At 44.3% G+C, this 21,432-nt stretch overlaps 1 protein-coding gene across 4 annotated transcripts in view; it reads right to left on the bottom strand.

Moving 5' to 3' along the window:
• LOC106582759 (semaphorin-3F) overlaps positions 1–21,432 on the bottom strand; it is an 80,407-nt gene that overhangs the window by 24,330 nt on the left and 34,645 nt on the right. The window lies entirely within an intron of this gene.

Genomic DNA, 21,432 nt, shown 5'->3' with positions numbered 1-21,432 from the left:
GAGAGAGAGAGAGAGAGAGAGAGAGAGAGAGAGAGAGAGAGAGAGAGAGAGAGAAATAGGTTTAATCACTGTCGTCATGAACACCTCTGACCCCCCCCACTACCCAGCTAACATTTACAGTTGCTGTGGTGGAGCGAGCCTGCTACTCCAATCTGTTGTTCGGAGTCAGTTGTTCTGCATGCAATACGGACCTTCACAGCCTGTTATTATGGTTTTGGTTTGACTCATGGTATAGAAATGTAATATACACATCCTAAACGTGACACACGAAGAGCATTTCCATAGACGTTTTCATTCTGTGTAAAAAGTCAAATTTAAAAAAGGTGCCCGTCAGACTGTGGGTGATGCAAGACTAGCAGGGAATGGACGCAATCTGTTCTGCTGTAACGTGGGAACTAAAGGAAGGCACACTCAGAAAGAAAACTTAGCCTGAGTTTACAAGAAGAGTGTTTTGATGTAGATTGCCATGCTGCACAATATCATAAGCCATCATAAACCTCATAGCCTGTCTGAGAGGTGGGGGCGGGGGCAGGGGAGGGCAGAGAGAGAGAGACAGAGGAGGCTGAAACATGGGAGCAGACAGCCTGCGTGCCAGATACCCTCTATCATCTCTGATCTGGCCCTGGTAATGGAAGACTTGTAACGTGACTCCAGTCCTAGTGTTCTAGTATTGTAGGGCCACCTGTAGAGAACAGCCCACTCCTGCCAACACACAGAGAGGAACAACTTCTTTAAAAAAGAAACGAAACATTCTGGTCACACCACAGTCCAATATTACACGTAGCTTTAAATGTCATGTGAACTCATCGTAATGGTTTTTAAACAATCTGGAAATGAAATCTCTTGCAAATGACTCATCTCTGCCGTTAATGGCAGATTGCTGCCGTGGATTAGTGTGTGTGCGCTTCTGTGTGAGATCAGCGGGCGTGAGGGCAGATGGATGGGAGGTCTGGGACACAAGAGTAGAACTTTATCCCACTCCTCTTGCCATTAGTTTCAGCTAATCTGCTGTGGTATGAAAATGGCTCCATTAGAGGTTGTGAGAGAAGACTTGAGCTGGGCGGGAATCTGACAGACAATCTATCTCTCTCCCTCAAGGTGGGCCTTCTCTCTCCGTGCAGCTCGGGAAAGTTGATCCAGCACTTGGATCCCGAACATCCCAGAGGACACCACGATGGAAGTCCTGTTCATTTTCCACTCCCAATGGGTGCAGACAAATGACCCGCTGTCTTCTGTAACGTCTACCACATACCCAGAGCCCTCTCAACTCCCCTGCACCGAATTGCACGCTGCATTGAATCGAAAGGAGAAAGCTGGAGACAGATTACTCTCAATAAAAAAGTCCTCCCCACAACAGCTTTAGTGAACATCTGTCCATGTGGAAATAAAAGTGTATAATACTGTGTTTACCCAGATGGGAGAAGTGATTGAGTGAGCTGGGGAGCTCTCCACTGCACACAGAGACACAGGAGATGGTGTAACTGTAATACTGACATGGACCCGCTGGCAGCTGTTAACGTGGTGAGCACTAGCTTCTGTCTTTTGGAAACTCTGTAACGGTATTGTTATGGTTTAGCAGGTGTGATCTAGCCACACACAGAGGAGATGGTGATATATAGTGCAAGACGTCTTCCCTTTCTCCTTCTGTTAACGTGAATGCACTTCCAAACACATGCACTAACCCTCACTAACCCTAACCCAGACAGACAGACAAGAGCACCCCTTCCAGAGCAGATACAGAACGCACGCACGCACGCACGCACGCACGCACACACACGCACACACACACACACACACACACACACACACACACACACACACACACACACACACACACACACACACACACACACACGACACACACACACACACGACACACACACACGACACACATATTAAAAGGTCATCTCCCTTCATAAACACCCCAGTCTGAGCAGCCCTGTTTTGTTATCAACTCAGGTCATCAGCAGGCGGGACACCAGCCAGCCAGCCCTTCCTTGCCGTGCCCAGACATCACTCCCGTCCCATCCCGTGGTGCTGCTGGCTGGAGCACCAGGCTGAGGGGATACTGGAGACGCTGAGTTCAGAGGACAAGCCGTCACCAGCTGACATGTGGCATTCATCACCTCCGCGCTGAGATTAGCACTCAGGGTCATTTGAATGGAACCGCTGCCGGGGGTTAGGCAGTGCCAAAGTCCCTAGCAAGTCCAAGGTCATAGGAGAGACACAGACACAGACAGAGAGACAGACAGACATAGGAATATTTCATGTGACAGGCAGACATCCATCACAAACCTTATCAGTCACACCAGCCTCTAGTGTCAGTCTGTCAGGACATCTCTCAACTGCCTCTCTATACTCCAATAACCTGTCTCTCCATCTCTCAAAATCTTTTTTTATCAATTTCTATCATTTCTGATGTAGAGCATAGAAATCGTTTAACCCTCAGTGAAATAGCTCAAGTGTAGCGCCCAGACAGAGATATCTTAAGACCAACAACCTACAGATATAGAACTCTGAATTTGGCTGCTAAGAACACTTCTATTCTCCAGCTGGCAACAAAGAAGAAAATACATGAACTGTAACAGATATTGAGAAACCTACAGAGAATGTTGAATTAGCTGGACACTTAATATCTGCACATTCTGCTTGAATCCGTCCCCTACATAGTGCAAAAGCAGCGAACTACATAGAGAATAGGGTACCATTCGGGATACACAGTAGCTACTCAGTGGAGCCTCTAATTCAAATCACTAATCAGGGAAACATAAACTCAGCAAAAAAGAAACTGTCTTTAGTTTAGTTGATTAATTCGACCATTTTAAAAAACAAGCACACATAAAACTTGAAAAAGTCATACATGCACATAAATAAAATCATCAAGGATAACACACAATAAAGTCTGGGACTTATTTCCATTGTGGTTCTCATTGTCAACTGCGTTTATGTTCAGCAAACTTAACAAGTGTAAATATTTGTAGGAACATAACAAGATTCAACAACTGAGACATAAACTGAACAAGTTCCACAGACATGTGACTAACAGAAATGGAATAATGTGTCCCTGAACAAAGGGGGTGGTCAAAATCAAAAGTAACAGTCAGTATCTGGTGTGGCCACCAGCTGCATTAACCTGTTGTGGATAGGGGGCAGTATTTGCACGGCCGGATGAAAAAAAAATACCCGATTTAATCTGGTTACTACTCTTGCCCAGAAACTAGAATATGTATATAATTAGTAGATTTGGATAGAAAACACTCTGAAGTATCTAAAACTGTTTGAATGGTGTCTGTGAGTATAACAGAACTCATATGGCAGGAAAAAAACTTAGAAAGTTCTAAGCAGGAAGTGGCCTGTCTGAGAATTTGTAGTTCTTCTTTTGGTTCTCTATCGAAACTACAGTATCTGTGGGGTTATGTGGCACTTTCTAAGGCTTCCATTGGCTCTCTAAAGCCTTCAGAAAGCGGATTGAGGCGTCTCCTGTCTCTGGGCAGAGTATGGTAGCTCAGTTTGTCAGTGTTCTGCCTGGTGACAAAGAGATTGGATATGCGCGGTCCCGCGACCATGCTGTTTTTTTCTTTTCCTCTTTGAATGAATACATTATTGTCCAGTTGGAATATTATCGCTATTTTACGAGAAAAATACCATAAAAATAGATTTTAAACAGCGTTTGACATGCTTCTAAGTACGGTAAAGGAAGATTTAGATTTTTTTTGTCTCGAAATGCGCTTGCGCGTTACCCTTTGGATAGTGACCTGAATGCACAAACAAAACGGAGGTATTTGGACACAGCTATGGATTATTTGGAACAATAACAACATTTCTTGTGGAAGTAGCAGTCCTGGGAGTGCATTCTGACAAAGATCAGCAAAGGTAATACAATTTTTCTAATAGTAATTCTGAGTTTAGTGAGCCCCGAACATGGCGGGTGTCAAAATAGCTAGCCGTGATGGCTGAGCTATGTACTCAGAATATTGCAAAATGTGCTTTCGCCGAAAAGCTATTTTAAAATCTGACAAAGCAATTGCATAAAGGAGTTCTGTATCTATAATTCTTAAAATAATTGTTATGTATTTTGTCAACGTTTATGATGAGTAATTTAGTAAATTCACCGGAAGTTTTGGGTGGGAATGCATGTTCTGAACATCACATGCCAATGTAAAAAGCTGTTTTTGGATATAAATATGAACTTGATTGAACAAAACATGCATGTATTTTATAACATAATGTCCTAGGAGTGTCATCTGATGAAGATCATCAAAGGTTAGTGCTTCATTTAGCTGTGTTTTGGGTTTTTGCGACATATATGCTTGCTTGGAAAATGGCTGTGTTTGTTTTTGGCTGTACTCTCCTAACAAAATCTAATGTTTTGCTTTCGCTGTAAAGCCTTTTTGAAATCAGACAATGTGGTTAGATTAAACGAGAGTCTTGTCTTTAAAATGGTGTAAAATAGTCGTATGTTTGAAAAATTTTAATTATTGCATTTCTGAGGTTTTTGTATTTCTATCATTGGATATTGGCGAGGCGCTCCGCTAGCGGAACGTCTGTCCTCAACAGATTGTACTGCAGTGCATCTCCTCCTCAAGGACTGCACCAGATTTGCCAGTTCTTGCTGTGAGACGTTGCCCCACTCTTCCACCAAGGCACCTGCAAGTTCCCGGACATTTCTGGGGGGAATGGCCCTAGCCCTCAACCTCCGATCCAACAGGTCCCAGATGTGCTCAATGGGATTGAGATCCGGGCTCTTCGCTGGCCATGTCAGAACACTGACTTTCCTGTCTTGCAGGAAATCACGCACAGAACGAGCAGTATGGCTGGTGGCATTGTCATACTGGAGGGTCATGTCAGGATGAGCCTGCAGGAAGGGAGGAGGATTTCTTCCCTGTAATGCACAGCGTTGAGATTGTCTGCAATGACACAAGCTCAGTCCGATGATGCTGTGACACACCGCCCCAGACCATGACGGACCCTCCACCTCCAAATCAATCCCGCTCCAGAGTAAAGGCCTCGGTGTAATGCTAATTCCTTCGACGATAAACTCGAATCCAACCATCACACCTGGTGAGACAAAACCACGACTCGTCAGTGAAGAGCACTCTTTGCCAGTCCTGTCTGGTCCTCTCTCAGCCTATTGCGGACAGTCTGAGCACTGATGGAGGGATTGTGCGTTCCTGGTGTAACTCAGGCAGTTGTTGTTGCCATCCTGTACCTGTCCCGCAGGTGTGATGTTCAGATGTACCGATCCTGTGCAGGTGTTGTTACACGTGGTCTGCCACTGCGAGGACGATCAGCTGTCCGTCCTGTCTCCCTGTAGCGCTGTCTTAGGTGTCTCACAGTACGGACATTGCAATTTATTGCCTTTGTCACATCTGTAGTCCTCATGCCTCCTTGCAGCATGCCTAAGGCACGTTCACGCAGATGAGCAGGGACCCTGGGCATCTTTCTTTTGGTGTTTTTCAGAGTCAGTAGAAAGACCTCTTTAGTGTCCTAAGTCTTCATAACTGTGACCTTAATTGCCTATCGTCTGTAAGCTGTTAGTGTCTTATCGACAGTTCCACAGGTGCATGTTCATTAAATGTTTATGGTTCATTGAACAAGCATGGGAAACAGTGTTTAAACCCTTTACAATGAAGATCTGTGAAGTTATTTGGATTTTTACAAATTATCTTTGAAAGATGGTCCTGAAAAAAGGACGTTTCTTTTTTTACTGAGTTTAGTTAAACAAATATACAGCGGAGGTGCATGCTCTCTGCCTTGAAATGATATCAAAACATTACATTAAATGAATCACTTTTAAAATAGAATAATTACAGTCTTAAGTTACATTAAATACTACTTGTGTACTGTGGTTTGTTTTGCAAAATGAACATTTCATGTAATTGTGTTTTGGAACGATCACTACATCCAACAATCATCTTAAAAATACATCTCACTCCTTTCTGCATTTTCTTTCTCAGAGCAAATTCCCATTGTAAGCAAAGAGCATTATCGGATAATGGAAACATTCTCTGGCTATGTTTAACATAAAACCAAACAGAGGAAAAAAATCTTGGCATGGGACTCTGCGACGCACATTCCTTGTGGCTAAACTGACTGTACTGTCAAACACGGGAGGTGTCTCTAGTTTCAAATTGGCTGAATGAGAAGCATCAGGAGTGCCAACCGTACAGTAAAGCATGCCCCTGCATGGCATCTGACTGGGGATCTGGAGACTGGGAGGGAGGGAGGAAACTCTAAGGGAGTGACTGAACGGGATCCATACTGAGGTGAGATGTCTGCTTCTCTCCTGCCTGCCTGTCCTCTTCCTCTGTATCTGTCCAGAATTACTGAGCACAAAAGGGATACTGTAGGACATGATATGGACGAAGGAATGAACACAGGATTGAACACAAGCCACAGCCAGGACGGGGCTACTGGCTATACGGCTACTTAGCGCTCTCACCTCCGAATCAGATTAGCAATCCTTTTGTGACACCTACAGTACACTGGACTGAAAGACTGACTGGCACCCAGTACTCCTGGTGAACGGCGTATCTTTCTCATTCAGCGCATCCTTTCCCGTCGCCATGGGCCATGGGCAAATTGAAGTGCAATCTGGCATAGCTGAGAAGTATGAATTTCCTTTGCCATAAGCAGGTTCCAGCATGTCTCCACTGTAATTAAGCTACTGGTAGAGGCATGGTGATGTCCCAGTTATGGTATGATGACGGCTCTCAAATCCACATCATCCTACCAAGATGGGATGGGAAAGCTATCATCTACACTGAGTAGTAGATCGAAGTCATTCGGTGATGATATAATACTATATTCCACTTATCCAAAGCGACTTCAATTTCAGTGAGTGCACATTTAGTATTTGCACGTGATCCTTGCGAGATAAATGCTCTTCTCAGTTGCGAATCAGATCATTTTATCTTCATATCGATATATTGAAAGTGAGAGGAAGCATATCGAGGAAAAACGTTCCCTTCATATAAATTGTACATTCAGTGCAAACTGGTGTTAAAACTCCACCAGTGATGGGGTACAAGTGTTCCATCCAGAGCAGAAGGATCTGGTATATACCACTGGAGCTCTCAAAAAGGCCTCTGTAACCACAACCACCCACAGCCAGACACGGCTCAACTCCACTGGTGTGTGTGTGTGTGTGTGTGTGTGTGTGTGTGTGTGTGTAGGTGTTTCCCAGGACCTTATGGTTATGATGAGGAGATAAGGTTTAGGAGGAAAGAGACTTTGAATTTAAGCACCTGTCCCATTTACTGCAGCTCAGGGGAGATTGACAGGTGAGGGAGAACGAAAAAAGGTATTGCAATCGATAATGGGATGACCTCGGCCTAATGGAACATGCGACAGACCTAATGGAGCATCACATCATAGGTAGGCCTGAGAATGTAACTAGTGAAGAGCTCTGTCTACCACAGACCAAGGCCAGCATGTCAGTGACATCTGGTGGTAAAATGATACGGTCTGTCTGTCCACCTGTTAATTTGATCCTTCTGCTCCCTCACTGTTCTGTTCTACCAGGTGCGTGGACAGGCGGCTTGGCTGGGGCTGGGGGTTGGGGCTGGGGTTGGGGTTGGGGCCCAGGCTGGGGTTGGGGGCTGGGGCACGGACTGGGTGCAGCTGGACAGGGTCACGCTGTGTCCTTGGTGGACAGAGAGAGAGAGAGACCCATTGTATACCTGCCCACGTTTCTCTGTGTGAGGATCTGCTGGGGAGTGAACTGCGCTGTGAGAGTTTGTGGAGCCCCTCAGCCCGACATGATTCTTCCTGTGTGAGGAGCCGCTATCAGACCTGGAGATCTTCCCTGATCTGCCTGCAGCACTAAGGTGGAGAGGGGAGGAGGAAGGAAGGTGCAGACAGCAGAAAATCCCACATACCTGCCCAGGCATCCCCGGCATGTTGTCTGAATTCCCTGTTTCCACTCAGAGTACCATAATGGAAAGGTTCGGCTCACCTTGCTTTGGCTTGTCTCCAGCCATGCGTGTGTGTGGGGTGTGTGTGTGTGCATGTGTGGGTGGTGTGTGTGTGTGACGTCTTGCATGTATGATACAGAGCATACAATGCTGTTTGACCATACTGACGTGTAGGGTTGTGCATTTTGGGGAATATTCAGAGGTGGAAACTTTCTGTGGGAATTAACGGGAATATATGGGAATTAACGGGAATATATGCAAATTAATATGAATTCTATTTAAATGTAGATGTTTTTTGCATTAGATATATTTACCATATCATATGGAGACAGAAACATAAACCTTTAGTCAAAAGTAGACATAATTGCAAATGATTAAATCCTTCCAATAGAAATAAATAAAAAACAATTTAGTTACAAATTTAACTTTAATTAAATTAGTTAACTCTTCACATGGGAAGATGTCACTGAACAACAAAAGAAACAAAATATTGAATGATCCCCAATGATCCATCACATCTCCCAAAAACATTTTCAACATACATCTGTAAAACTATAGTCTAGAAACTAAAGCTTTACATTTACATTATAGTCATTTAGCAGACGCTCTTATCCAGAGCGACTTACAGTAGTGAATACATACATTTCATGCATTTCTTTTTTTTTGTACTGGCCCCCCATGGGAATCGAACCCACAACCCTGGTGTTGCAAACACCATGCTCTACCAACTGAGCCACCTTGCTCACCTTGGTTGTCTTCCTCTCAGGCTTCCATGTCCTCTCCCTGGACCTCCTCAATGTCCACCTCTTGAACAACAGACTCTGAGTCCTCATCTTCACTGTAATTTTCCAACCTTGTTGAGGATGGCTCGTTGTCAGGCTCAAAAAGCCAAAAATGTGCCTGGATGGCCACCAATTTTTCAACCCTTGTATTAGTCAGCCTGTAGTCAGCCTGTTGCGTGCTTTGGTGTGTGTGTGTTCCCAAACAACGACCAACTGATGTTGGTGGGATTTATGGGATGATGGAGGCAACAGGGGAAAGAGCCTCAGATCCACAAAGTCCCTTCCACCAGGTGGCTGATGAGATATGTTGGCATGACTGCCATATTGCATCTCCATCCCAAAGCTCTTGCTTGGAAGTAGACTTCGCCAGACTGCCAAGAACCTTGCCCTCATCCAGGCCAAGGTGGCGAGACACAGTAGTGATGACACCATAGGCCTTGTTGATCTCTGCACCAGACAGGATGCTCTTGCCAGCATACTTGGGGTCCAACATGTACACTGTGGTGTGTATGGGCTTCAGGCAGAAGTATTCACGTTTTTTAATGTATTTCAGAACTGCAGTTTCCTCTGCTTGGAGCAACCGTGAAGTGGGCAGGGCAGTACGGATTTCTTCTCTTACATCTGCAAGCAGAGTCTGAACATCAGACAGGATGGCATTGTCTCCCTCAATCCGTGCAATGGCTACAGTTATAAGTTTCAGGAGTTTCAGGCTGCTTACCACTCTCACCCAAAATACATAATCCAGGAGGATCCTCTTGAAGGGGCTGTTCATATCGGCAGACTGTGATATGGCCATTTCTTGGAGAGACTCCTTCACCTTCCAGGAGACTGTCAAACATGATGTCAACACCACCCCAAGGGGTGATGCTGGGCAGCTTCAATGTGGTGCTCTTATTACTCTCACTTTGCTTGGTGAGGTAGATTGCTGCTATAACTTGATGACCCTTTACATACCTAACCATTTCCTTGGCTCTCTTGTAGAGTGTATCCATTGTGTTCAGTGCCATGATGTCTTTGAGGAGCAGAATCAATGCATGAGCAGCACAGCCAATTGGTGTGATGTGAGGGTATGACTCCTCCACTTTAGACCAAGCAGCCTTCATGTTCACAGCATTGCCTGTCACCAGTGAAAATACCTTCCGTGGTCCAAGGTCATTGATGACTGCCTTCAGCTCATCTGCAATGTAGAGACCGGTGTGTCTGTTGTCTCTTGTGTCTGTGCTCTTGTAGAATACTGGTTGAGGGGTGGAGATGATGTAGTTAATTATTCCTTGCCCACGAACATTCGACCACCCATCAGAGATGATTGCAATATAGTCTGCTTTCTCTTTGATTTGCTTGACCTTCACTTGAACTCTGTTGAACTCTGCATCCAGCAAATGAGTAGATAAAGCATGTCTGGTTGGAGGGGTGTATGCTGGACAAAGAACATTCAGAAATCTCTTCCAATACACATTGCCTGTGAGCATCAGAAGTGAACCAGTTGCATACACAGCTTGAGCAAGATATTCATCAGCATTTCTCTGACTACATTCCTCCATTGAGTCAAAAAAACTTCTGACTCCAGGAGGACCATGAGCTGTTGCTATCGATAAGGTGTCTGATTCATACTTTTCACCATGAATAGAAGTAGAGGGACTTTTGTCAGAGGTTGCTTGATGTGAGTGCTGAGGGAACTTTATGCACTTGGCCAGATGATTCTGCATCTTTGTTGCATTCTTCACATATGATTTGGCACAGTATTTGCAAATGTAGACAGCTTTTCCTTCTAAATTAGCTGCAGTGAAATGTCTCCACACATCAGATAGCGCCCGTGGCATTTCCTGTAAAGATTAGAAAAAAATTAGTAAAAAAAACCCAAATACATTTCCATGTACAATAAATAGTTAAGCAGTTAGATTAAACAACTCATTTGAAAGATAAATGTTTTAAAATTAAACACATATGGAAACAGGTGAATTAACACTCCTCAGCAGGCTCAAGCAAGCTAAAACCCACATGGTAGCAAAAACTAAATAGCCGAAATTGTTAAGTTAGAAATGATTTATACACACTTTGTTGTAGGCTACAATTTACTAGTTAACAAAAAAGCATGTATGTCATACAAAATATATTCACCCCACGCAGTATTGTAATCAAAACTTACCAGAAAGCATGTAGTCCTTTGCTCAGACAGTGTAGTAGTGTGGGCTCAATAGCATCTCATTAACGTGCAAGATCTTGAGAATCAGCTGTACATGTGATGGAAGAGTGCACTGTGCATGCAGAGGGTTGCAATTCCATTGAATTGGGGATAGTTTAACCAAAATATGCCACAAGACCGAGAATTGCCTTATGTGTACCCACAAAAAAGGTTAATTGTTATAAGCTAACTTTTTTGATGAATTTAAGCAAAATTCCCCAAATTGCCGGGCTTACCTTCCCATGGAAAATTTCAGGAAAATTTCAGGAAATGTACTGGAAAGTTTCCGGCCCTTTGCAACCCGACTGATGAGCTGCTACATATAAGAAAATAATACTTTCTCAATAGTTAACCTGTTAGGGCTAGGGGGCAGTATTTGCACGGCTGGATACATTTTTTTACCCGATTTAATCTGGTTACTAATCCTACCCAGTAACTAGAATATGCATATACTTATTATATATGGATAGAAAACACCCTAAAGTTTCTAAAACTGTTTGAATGGTGTCTGTGAGTTTAACAGAACTCATTTGGCAGGCAAAACCCTGAGACATTTTCTGCAAGGAAGTGGATACCTGATGTGTTGTATTACCTTTAAACCTATGCCATTGAAAAACACAGGGGCTGAGGAATATTTTGGCACTTCCTATTGCTTCCACTAGATGTCACCAGCCTTTACAAAGTGTTTTGAGTCTTCTGGAGGGAGATCTGACCGAACAAGAGCCATGGAACGATGATGGCCCATTAGACACCTGGCGCGCGAGTTCATGTTGGGTACCCTCGTTCCAATACGTTATAAAAGAGAATGCATTCGTCCACCTTGAATATTATTCATGTTCTGGTTAAAAAAGGCCCTAATGATTTATGCTATACAACGTTTGACATGTTTGAACGAACGTAAATATATTTTTTCCCCTCGTTCATGAAGTGAAGTCCGGCGGGCTTAGATCATGTGCTAACAAGACGGAGGTTTTTGGACATAAATGATGAGCTTTTTTGAACAAAACTACATTCGTTATGGACCTGTGATACCTGGAAGTGACATCTGATGAAGAGAATCAAAGGTAATGGATTATTTACATAGTATTTTCGATTTTAGATCTCCCCAACATGACGGCGCGTATTTTTCTGGGCGCAGTGCTCAGATTATTGCAAAGTGTGATTTCCCAGTAAGGTTATTTTTAAATCTGGCAAGTTGATTGCGTTCAAGAGATGTAAATCTATAATTCTTTAAATGACAATATAATATTTTACCAATGTTTTCTAATTTTAATTATTTAATTTGTGGTGCTGACTTGACTGCCGGTTATTGGAGGGAAACGATTTCCTCAACATCAATGCCATAGTAAAACGCTGTTTTTGGATATAAATATGAACTTGATAGAACTAAAAATGCATGCATTGTCTAACATAATGTCCTAGGAGTGTCATCTGATGGAGATTGTAAAAGGTTAGTGCATCATTTTAGCTGGTTTTATGGTTTTGGTGACCCTGTCTTTGAATTGACAAAACATTACACACAACTCTTGTAAATGTACTGTCCTAACATACTCTAAATTTATGCTTTCGCCGTAAAACCTTTTTGAAATCGTAAAACGTGGTTAGATTAAGGAGATGTTTATCTTTCAAAGGGTGTAAAATAGTTGTATGTTTGAAAAATTTGAATTTTGACATTTATTTGGATTCAAATTTGCCGCTCTTGAAATGCACCTGCTGTTGATGGAGTGCACCACGGGTGGGACGCTTGCGTCCCACCTAGCCCATAGAGGTTAATACTGTTTCTCTTCTAATCTATTACCTATTCCCACACATCTATCTCCACCTCTCTCTGTCCACCAAGGACACAATGTGACCTTGTCTAGCTGCACCCAGCCTGAGCCCCAGCCCCAACTCCCAGCCCCAACCCCAGCCTGAGCCCCAACCCCAGCCCCAACCCCAGCCTGAGCCCCAACTCCCAGCCCCAATCCCAGCCTGAGCCCCAACCCCAGCCTGAGCCCAAAGCCCAGACTGAACCCCAAGCCCAGACTGAACCCCAAGCCCAGACTGAACCCCAAGCCCAGACTGAACCCCAAGCCCAGACTGAACCCCAAGCCCAGACTGAACCCCAAGCCCAGACTGAACCCCAAGCCCAAGGGACACATCCCCAATGGACACAAAGACAGCCACACTTATCTTGGCCGTACATGAATCCCCATCAGAAAGCTTGCATGATTAGGTATGAGTGTATAAGGGCAATTCCATGGTGACAGAGTAATGCTGAGACTTTTCACTTTAAAATACATGTCAAACTAAAAGCAATGCTTGCAAAGTTAAACAAACCATACAACTCTATGCACAAGGACCACTTTTAACAATTTCCCATTTTTTTGCAAAAATACATTTACTTGAAGAACAATGCAGATTCAAAGTTTGGCAACAGAATGAGGGCACCAGCAGCACAAACCATTATTCTGTTACCTAACTTTGCATCTGCACTGTTTTCGAAGTAACATTTTCTGTGGAAATTGTTAGAAGTCGTCCTTGTGTATAGAGTTGTATTGTTTGTTTAACTTGCAATCACTGGTTTTTGTTTGGCATACATTTTAAAGTGAAAAATCTCAGCATCACTCTGTTACCGCAGAATTGCCCATAATTATGTGTGCAAAAGCAAGCGTGAGAAAAAGAGGACATTCATTGAGCCTCACAGAGTCAGGGACACAGAGAGAACCAGGTGTTGGAACTGGTTCAGGGAACAGAACTGAAAAAAAGTAATATTTTGAGAAACAGAACAAGTGATCTATACTGTTCCCGGAACAGAACCGTTATTTGAAAAGCATGGGGACCGGTTAATAACATTATTTTACGTTCTGGGCATTTGTTTCCAGTCCCACAAAAAAAGGCAACAAAGCACCTATGCAAAGCCCTCACTGTCACTCAGAAACTTATTCCAGTGTCTGCCTGCCTGCCAGCTGAAAATCTTTGCCAGCATGTGTGTGTAGGCTACCTGCCCCTCCCCCTCTCTCCAAAGCACGTATAGTCTACTGTAGCCTGTTACAGGCATGATTCAGAAATTAGGGAGAGAGCGTTTTCAATTAGAGAACAATGGATTCACTTTTTCAATGCTAGTTGAGGATACTATAGCAGTCACCTTTCACATTCAATTGATTAACTACAAAAAGGTAAGACGTGTTTTTATTTTAACTCTGGTGCTGGTCAACACACACAAGCGTGTTAGCTAGCAAGCGTTGGTCTAGCCCTCGGAAACTCTAGGCTGCATTATGTGTAATGTAATTGAACTGAGAGTCATGATCAAGGGCTAGCTCCGGTCCAGCGTTATTTAAAGCCAACCAGTCGAAAGTTCAAAGACATTCAAAGTTCCTTCATAGAAGCCACACTAGGTATAATTCTGTAGGCCTAATTCAGATAATGCATGTCATGACAACAAGACGCCCAGCACTTCATGCCCGGTGCTCTCCTCACCTGCAAAATTTCAGTCGTATGTTGCACCCTGCACAACCCTTCTCTGTCCTATGCAACTCCATAGCAAGCTGCTCTATCCATTGCTGAAGTAATTTAATGTCGAGCTTAATGTACAAAAACAGATTCAGATTCTTTTTTTTTTTCAATTTTTGGGAGTTAGAACCAGTTCGGAACTTTATTTTGCTGGTCGGAACAGTGGAACGGAACAAAAAAAATAATGGTTCTGTTCAGAACGATTTGAAAATCATTTTTGTTCCAACCCGTGGAGATGACATCCAGGACATCAGAGTAACTGGAGAGCCAGGTTGATCAGAAAGAAAGGCCTTATCACAGGGAACTGTGATGTGACAGCTCGGTGTTTGTCTCCAATCGACACCTCATAATCAGCCCCCTACCACCACCAACAACCACTGGGCTTGGACTATTGACTCAGAACACAAGTCCCCAGGAGCTGATTGGTGTTTACCTTCGCCTGTCAAGGAGAAATAATTGCCACCAGATTAAGACTTATCTCCGGCCTTCTGGAGGTTGTCACTCCGATGCTCTCATGCTCCTCCACAACTATGACTGACAGTGTGTGTGTTTGTGTATCCGTGTGTGTGTATCGAAGTGTCAGTGTGTGTGTGTGTGTGTGTGTGTGTGTGTGTGTGTGTGTGTGTGTGTGTGTGTGTGTGTGTGTGTGTGTGTGTGTGTGTGTGTGTGTGTGTGTGTGTGTGTGTGTGTGTGTGCGCGTGTGTGACAGTGCAGCAGTGAGCAAAGATCTCTGATCCCTACATTCAATCAGGGACACCTATCTCCCAGTGCAGAGATCAGGAAGAGGAAACATTGATTTGAGCAGCGCTGTTCCTTCAGCTGAGCTCCTGGGTGGAAACAGGAGATTATCAAAATCTATCTGGGCTTGTTTCGGATGACAGGACTTTTCTCTCTCTTTCTCTCTGTCCCTCTAGTCAGTGCACCTGAGCTTGACTTCTCTTCGTTAAAGGAGAACGACTGAGAGAAAAGAGACGGGAATCAACTGCAGATGTGAGTGGAAGAAGGAGAGGACTTATTGCTTCCGGAAGGGGTTGCCTCAAGATGAGTGAATACATACATCATCAGTCAATTTAAAGGCAGTTGCAAATGTGCCATCCCATTACTAACCTTTGTCCTTGCCAGAACCCAGCCAGGGATGTTATTGACTGACTAAACAAAAAGTGACATGTTTTCCAGAGTGATGCCAATGGCTTTTTTAAGCATAATTCAACCAAACAGTCCAAGCAAGCTCAACTCATGAATCATCACTTGTACTTTGTCCAGAAAAGACCTGTAATCTCTCAGTTTTGCAAGTGCAGAAATCAAGTTGGAGACTCATATCTCCCTCACTAGCTTTAAGCACCAGCTGTCAGAGCAGCTCACAGATCATGGCACCTGTACATAGCCCATCTGTAAACAGTCCATCTATCTACCTCATCCCCTTACTGTATTTATTTTATTTATCTTGCTCCTTTGCACCCCAGTATCTCTACTTGCACATTCATCTTCTGCACATCTACCATTCCAGTGTTAAACTGCTATATTGTAATTACTTCGCCACCATGGCCTATTTATTGCCTTATCTCCCTTATCTTACCTCATTTGCACTCACTGTATATAGACTTTTTTTTCTACTGTATTATTGACTGTATGTTTTGTTTATTCCATGTGTAACTCTCTGTTGTTGTATGTGTTGAATTGCTATGCTTTATCTTGTCCAGGTCGCAGTTGTAAATGAGAACTTGTTCTCAACTAGCCTACCTGGTTAAATAAAGGTGAAAAAAATAAAATAATAATAATAATAAATTGCCTAACCAAATTAGCAAATTCTGAGGTAAATAGCTGAGATTGTCGCTTACATGGACAGATGCCTGACCCGCAGCAGCCCAGGGTCAGGGTCTAAAGGTGAAAGGTTACCAGGGGGCTGGTGAAAAGGCTCATCCTGGTCCTATACACGCTTCACCATAATCTGGGATTATCTCAGGGGTCAGGGTGGCTCGCCCCTCTGCCTGATCACAATCAGGGGCTAGGGATAGGTGGAGTGGGATGAGAAGGGGGAGAGTAGAGAGGCACTTCTTTCAGCCTCCATCAGAATAATTTCGCTCCCAGCGACTTCCGCCCAAATGTGCAAAGACCTTGGATGGACCAAAGCGTCAAACTCCCTGCACATAGGCACTAGCGTAATTATCTTAATCTACCAACCAATCATCTTCCCCCTAACCCTCCCGCGTATGTGTCTTGTTCATCTCAAGTTCCTGCCTGGGTTCTGCCTCCATTTGGAGCCACAGTTCACAGTCGTGTGATTCGCAAAAAATGTAATGTAATTACGACAAATACTTTACTCAGTAAGTTTACTCCCATATAACTCGATGGTCACTCCCACTAAAGCCAACTTTGAATCGTTGATATCCCAGGCTTATATGCGCAATAGTCTAGGGGCGGGGTTAGCATCAGAAAAACTATTCTGGAGGAGGCTGAAATGAACAGACACTGGAAAGGTGTTGTTGACAGTCAAAGGAGGAGGGGTTGAGTTGTCTCTGAATTTAATATTGCCAGTGAACCGAACCTTGACATAATACAGTCATTTTCATATTATTTTTTATTGTCTCTCTTTATTGTCTCTCTGTATTCAATGGCATCCTTCCAACAACAAAAAAAGAGCATATTGCACCAAATCATTCTAACGTGTCTCCAAGAATCTCCAAAAATAGTTTCCATATTCAACAGCAAAAAATTGTCTTGGAGATGCCAAAAATATGCTAAATTTATGCAGAGCTGATAATACCGTAAACCCTGTTGCCCTGCAGCACATCAGTCTATTGGCTCCCCCGTTTCTCAGAACACTAATCCCTGGGTTCTGGTGAATGTGGGGAACGATGGTTCCTCTCTTTGTTTGTTTACCATGGGGCCTGTATCCCAGCGGCGCTGTCTGGGCTCCTGGCTAGTGAGCTAGCGCGTGGGTGTGGGGGATTCATAGTAGATTAGAGGCTGCAGTGGGGTATACGTAGCTGCTAAACTAGCCTCTGTTATGATGATGAAGCTGTGTTTATTGTTGTAGCTGTGCTGTAGGCTAGTCGGTGGTGTGGTGGGGTAGGGTCAGGGTGGTTGTGTGTGTGTAGCTGGCTCGGTGCTGAGACTAGAGGGCAGAGGTCAGAGGGAGCGGCTGAATAATGAGACAGAGACGTGACGGTGGTGTGGATGAATAGAGAGCATCCATCTATCTCTCCATCTCTCTTCCTCTCAAAGAAGTGGAGGCCTCGCTAAACCTCCAAATCCTCATCGTGGCCTTACGTGGAAAAAGACAGGCGATTCCTATTTTTTCTTTCTCTGTCTCTCTCTATCTCCACCAGACCTCTGACCTGGCACACTCTCACCGCCAGCTGCACTAACACGCCCATGATGGATTCACACTGGAGATTCACTTTCTACTCACTTAAGGATCTAAAATGTCTTCCCACCCTACAGAAAGTGTTTTTCCTCTGGGGATTATATAAACAAAACACACACATAGCCCCACGGGTTAAGTGAAGGGGGCGCACTAGGTTGATTCTTTAGCCTGATCTCTGCTCCTCCCACATATCTTTACACATACAATGGAGTGCTGGGCTTTATTTGGGGAGTAGTGTCGCTGTCTTCCCCTTCCCCCTCTCCTGTAACAGGGTCGTGGCCCGCATGGTGAGAGGAAGGTAGGGGTAGTTAGGGGTAGGTGAGGAGAGGTAGATGGGGAAATGAGTGCGGGTAATTAGGAGGTATATTTAGAGAGACTACTAGGACTGAGTGTTGCCTCAGGGTCTACTGGGACAGAGCCATTCACCGCTCTCCCTCTCCCCACTCAGGGTGTTCCACTCCAGGGCAGCGAAGGGAGCCTAGGATGCCGGGTCCTTTTTCAACCGCAGGACAGGAGTGATGGTGGTGGGGTAGAGGGGTGAGAATGGAGGGAGGAGTCCCCAGGGTGGAGGAGTCTGACAGCATGGCCTAAGAGCTGTCAGTTATCAATGCTAGCCTGGCAGCGGGAGTGCCTTGGCAACCCAGCGTTTGCTCTCTCTGACACTGAGCCTGAATGACTGTAAAAAAAGCTATAGAGAGAGATGCTACAGGTTGACTGAAGGGGGCAGAAAACACTCCGCTCGGTTTTCATTTTCATTTCAAAGCAGCTCACTCACAGTCACAGTCACAGTCACAGGCGTAGCTTTGGGAGGCATTCCGTGGTCTAACCATGAGAGAGTGGCTTGACACTGAGAGAAACGCTGACCGACATGGCCATCAGAGGTGGGAAAGAAAGAGAACTGGTGTGAGCTGAGTGAACGTTTTCTTTAGAACCACACCAGTTAGGAGGTACTGGACTTGTAGGGTCCCTCCCAGGTGGCCAAAGTAGCCTGGCCTTAAATAGGAATACAAGGCCAGCAGCATAGAACGGAGGAGATAAGAGGCTCCAGCAGCATTCACACTGACTTATCAGGCAGCTCTTTCCTCTCCTTCTGACACTTTCCTCTCTACCCATGTCAAAAATCCTCCATTCTCTCCTCATTTTCCCTTCCATTTGTCTTCCTATGCTTTTGTCTCTTTACGTCAGTAACAAACAAGAGACGAAATGTCACTCTCCCTCCCTCTTTATACCTCAACATGTCCAGACTGCAGCCTCAGCTGTCCAATTATGTCATGTTGAGGGAAAGGGCTGCTAAATACACATCACAGAGAGAGAGACAGAGAGACAGAGAGAGAGAGAGAGAGAGAGAGAGAGAGAGAGAGAGAGAGAGAGAGAGAGAGAGAGAGAGAGAGAGAGAGAGAGAGACAGAGAGAGAGAGAGACAGAGAGAGAGAGAGAGAGAGAGAGAGAGAGAGAGAGAGGGGCTTATATAGTACTGTAGTAGAGCATTTAAACAAGCTATAATTATAGTCATATAGTCAATCTGGCTCAGGGTTGAACAGTGAAAAATTACATTTTACTGCAAGGTTGTAAAATGAGTGTACAATCATCCTACAGCTACCTGTATAATTTAGGTTTGGTTTACAGAAAGTCAGCTGGAAGTTTACAAATGAAACCTATGCTGTATGGGAGGCTGGCAGTAATGTGGACTTGGTTGCATTACTTCGCTGTCTGACCAACCTGTGACTGAAAGGTGAGCGTAAGAAGTCACTTTTAGGACGGAGAAATGAATAAGGTTTGCCAGAGGTTGTTTTCACAGAATCAGGTACGATTACATTCATAGTTGAGGTATGTTTGGAGTTTTCTTGGTTAACCTTTCTACTCTGTCTGAGATGGATTTAGCGTACAATGTGGCCAACAATAAGATTACGATTCCTCTGACCTCATTACTCAGAGCTTTAGAGGGATCAGATTTAGCCAAGTGTAAAGATGAAGGCAAACACTGTATTGTTTAGAATAAGCTGGAGGTATAACAACAGTCATACTATTCATTATATCAGATGTAGAAGCAAATTGTCTTGCCATGCTACAGTATGGCAATCCATTCGGATACACAGGAAATGTGCAGCATGCAGACACTCTTTCTGAAGCATCTGTAAATATGGTCCATTGAACACGAATTATCACCTGATTTTCTAGGAGAAGATTGAAGGCTGAAAAGTGGGCCCTTTCGCAGTCATTTTAAGCCAGGCCACAGGTTATGCCGAATCTCAGACTCTGGACCAGCTAGCCAGGGATAAAATAGTTTGGCCAAGACTCAACATGACATCTACCTACGGTTAAGTCCCAGGTACTCATTTGGTCACCCATAATACACCTTGCCAGAGACATACTTTAATCAAATGCATAGAGCAAACACCTTTACAACGCAGTTTACAGTGTCACAAAACGTTCTGCAGTGTGATTATACTGTAGATCTGAACTCATTCCAAAACCACGGATCTCATGTACTCATGATGCTCCATTGAAATAAAGGTGACGGGTAGTGGAAGAGAACCAAAAAACTCTGCTTCCTATTTCACATAATCAAAGGCATCCATCTCTCAGTGGCAAGGAATGATGGGGAAACTGAGCCAACGTCTCTCAGACACTATTTCCATGTATCAACCTCCGCTGTTTGTTTTAATATCCCCTCCACCATTCTCCATCCATAACACTGGGGATTCTTTGAAGGTGTTGTCATGGCAGTTCTGGGAGAGGAATCTGGCACCACCATCTCTCAGGCTGTGCGTGGTGCGTTAATGTCGTGTTCTGATTTATCCCCTAGCTACCTTGGACACCTTCACTCCCCACCACCACGCCTTGTCTGATCCTGCCAGCAGCCTCTAGACTAACCCGCCGCCTACACTCCGCCTACCCGCTCATTCAGATAACGCAAGCCTACATTTGTTGATTCCTCCTGTCCTTTCTCTGGCAGGCAGCGTGTCGCAGGTGGAGAGAACAGGGGGGGGATGAAGGCAGTGCATATGTGATGCGTGCAATAAGGGCCTGCTAGTTCACTCTGACTCAGGGGCTTATGGTTCACTCCTAAACAGAATTCCACTGGATCATAATAAATGGTCCCTTAAATGGTGCGGAAAATGCATGTAAATGTAAGTCGCTTTGGATAAAAGCGCCTGCTAAATGGCATGTATTCATCATTCTATTATAATAATTATAATAATTATAATAATGATATATTATATTATAAATGATGGATGATAATAGATGCGTGAAATAAGACTAAAACGGCTCGCATGGGGCCTTAGCACATATGATGAGCTCATAGAGAATGTTTTAACTCTTCTTGTTGCATGATGTGGTACCTCATAAAAGCCCCTATCTCTGTATGGAATGAAGAGAGCCAGTGGGGAGAGGGGACAGGTCTATATTGTGAAAATAAATGATACAACGTGACTGGGTGGGAGTGACTACAACCCTCAACCCTACAGATCCCCCTCTCAGAGTCATCAGCATGTTGTGGCTAGCTGCCCTACAGAACAGGGGTCACTAGGGTCTGGGTGGTTATCACACTACAAGCCTCAAACCCCTCTGCCTCCTCCAGGATGGGGGCATCCAGGGCTTTGCCTGCCCTGCATACACCCACTTGACCCCTCCGTCTGTGGGACACAAAGGCCAGGGTCACCCCCGACCAGGTAGGTGTCAACAGAGACCA

This window comes from Salmo salar, chromosome ssa22 (genome assembly GCF_905237065.1).
Source record: "Salmo salar chromosome ssa22, Ssal_v3.1, whole genome shotgun sequence".
Taxonomy (NCBI): Eukaryota; Metazoa; Chordata; class Actinopteri; order Salmoniformes; family Salmonidae; genus Salmo; species Salmo salar.
The sequence above is the reverse complement of the archived record's forward strand: the minus strand, read 5'-3'. Positions and strand labels throughout refer to the sequence as shown.